We start from the raw sequence: 2,837 nt of genomic DNA, 5'->3' as shown, positions 1-2,837 counted from the left end.
CCCTTGCCTTCCCTTGCCTTTTTTCTTTTTTTTTCCTACTTTCTCCTTCTCCAAATAATATCACTGCCATAGTAGAGCTTGCCAGGTCTCGCCAAGTTTGATTATTCATTTGCTAAAAGTCCAGTACTGTGCCAGAACCCTGTGGGGTCACAGCACTGCTGTAGGAGCATGGTGCCTGCAAACATCAAAGTCCAACCCCCAGAATCACCTGCTTCAACTAGAGCTTCAGGAGCTGCTTCACTGGATAGATGATACACAAATTCCTACAACTGGCATTCATCACACTAAACCTCAGGCTAATAAATACAGAGGGAATGGGAGTCAAACCAGTTGAGTCACCAGGTTGGCTGGCTCACAGCTCCTATGCAGGGCTACCTTCAGGTAGGCTATACTTCAGGTAGGTATACTCTTCCTTTTACTACTGCACCTTCATGTTATAAAACCCAAGAGAAAGATCACAGCTGCGATCTAAATAGATCTCTCTCTCCAAGAGGTGTCAGATCATCTAGTAAGATCATGTTATGTGCCCAAATTGTGCCTTGCGGTGTTCTGAAGCTACTGTAGGTCTCAGTGAAGACCACAGGAAGCTTTTCTACCTTTCCTGCTTACAAAAATGTTTTAGCTTTGTTGTATAGCAGCAACCAAGACAGGGCGTGCAAAACTGGTGAAATAAGGAAGTAGTGTACTTCTGGCTCTTCTGGAACTGGAACTGGTTGCAAGCCAGTGGTATTACACAGTTCGGCCACTGTACCTGAGTGTGCTGGGCTCTTGCCTACTGTTGGTAACAGGCATGATGGAGTCCTTTATCATCTATATCAACTAAACATTTATATGTACAAGGATATAAAACAATAGGAAAATGAAAAGGAAAGGGGAAAAAAAGAGCAACAACTTTGTGTTGTGGAAGATGAAACAAGCACAGAAAAAGAAAACAGAGGAGAAGGGAGGGATACAGGATGGTATAACTTTATGCAGTACTTCTCTTTTTTCAGTGTTTTCAACTACAACTCTACTCTTTTTCCTTCTACTTTTCAAAGCCATTAGTATCTTCCCAGAGCTGTTTTTGTAGATGAAGCTGAGGATCTCTGGAGATTTCAGAGTGTAGGAGAGTATGAGAGTAGAACGGGTGAGCAGCTCTAATCTGTCCTCCTGGATGATACAGCCACGTCTACCCTTACATTTCCTTCAGAAATGGAAGCATTTCTGACATGAATCTGGATTCATATCTCAATTTAAATACATGAATTTAGCTCTCTACAGCATAGAAATGCAGTTCACCTTTAGTCATGATTCTTCCCTGAGACCCTCAGGTATCCTGGAGAACTTCCCTGCATCCCTCTAGTGAACAGGGGTCTCTTCTATTACATGTGATGTATCCCCAAGCCCTGTCACCCCAAAGCATCCCCGAGAGCAGTTGGACACCTCTATGTAAGCATGAGCACTGTCAATGGTGGACTGGATCTGCACCCTTTCAGTGGCTGCTCATGGGACATTTGCCAGCACCGAAGTACTGAAAAAGACTGACCTAAAGACTGGAAATGTCATCATGCTTTGTCCCTGTCAAGGAACAGCTTGCATCAAAAATGAGTCATAAGTGCACTGCGGTTGTTAGAGAAACTTCAGAAAGGAAATTCTCAATCATCATGGCTCTCAGTCATCCTCATTAAGGGGAACCGAAGGACACAATATCCCCGTTCCCATTGAGAAGCCTCTTCCCTTCTCCCGCACTAAAGCACTGGTGATCAGGGAGGCACAAAGTTCAGCATTTATGGTCTTTTGAAACTGTCTTTAATTCCAAACTCCAGAAGCATTCAAGAATATTCCGTTTCATTTTGAATCTGAATATATCAAAAGTTAAAAATTCAAAGAAAAAGGGTGCTATAAATCTTCATCCACTTCCAAGAAAATCTTGTAGAACCTCACTGCAAACTCTTAACACCTCTTGAGATTTTCTTAAGAGATCAACAAGGCCTAGTTGATCACTGACTGGGTTTAAGCTGGAGCAAAACTGTGAAATAACAATATTCAGCACAGCTTCACACTGAAACGTGACTCAGGGCAAAGATGATCTTGTGGTTAAGGTGCTATTGAGTTTCTGTAGACTTAGATTCGTGTCACAGTTCTGCTATATATACCTCCTGTGACCTGATGCAATCTGTCTTTCAAAGCTTTAACTTTTCTTCCTCTGAATGGAAATAGTTTATACTCTGCTGCTCTGAATTGTTCAGTTGACTTGGAATGGTGTTCAGGCTCGACTAACCGAAGTTGCCTGAGAGCCTGTTATCTTTTAAAGTTTATTAAACTTTATTTGAATGCATCCAAGTTAATCTTCTAGGCTTCCTCTGTTGTCAAAGTAAAGGGTCTAAGAGTGTGATTCATCCGATTCCAAGGCAGACACTGAGCAGTCTGCTGAACTTTCTCTTCTAGAAAGGGGAGTGAGTCCTACTCTCTGTGTATTTGTGTATCACCTTGAGCATCACCCTGTGGTTCAGTAGAGCCTCAGTCTCTGATAGATATAGTATTGCCATTGTATAAAATGGACCCAGATGGGTGTGAATGGTACTTACTTCTCCCAAGGCAGGTGGTGAATGAATGTGCTGTGAGTAACATGGTACTGAGGTCTTTGTTGTGATGCTCTTGTTTGATAACTACATCTAGGAACAACCAAGGAGCCGGTATATCTCACTATCCACCTGCCTAGACTAGACTTCATCTGTTTGTCCGTAAGGCTGTTATGGACTATGATGAAAGCTTTGAAGTCAAGGCATCAAGTGGTCTCCCCTTAAAGATTATCTAGTTCCAACCAGTCTACCCTGCCAATGGCAGGCGTGTTAGAA

Source organism: Numida meleagris, chromosome 1 (assembly GCF_002078875.1).
Source record: "Numida meleagris isolate 19003 breed g44 Domestic line chromosome 1, NumMel1.0, whole genome shotgun sequence".
Lineage (NCBI taxonomy): Eukaryota > Metazoa > Chordata > Aves > Galliformes > Numididae > Numida > Numida meleagris.
This window is presented reverse-complemented; position numbering follows the sequence as displayed.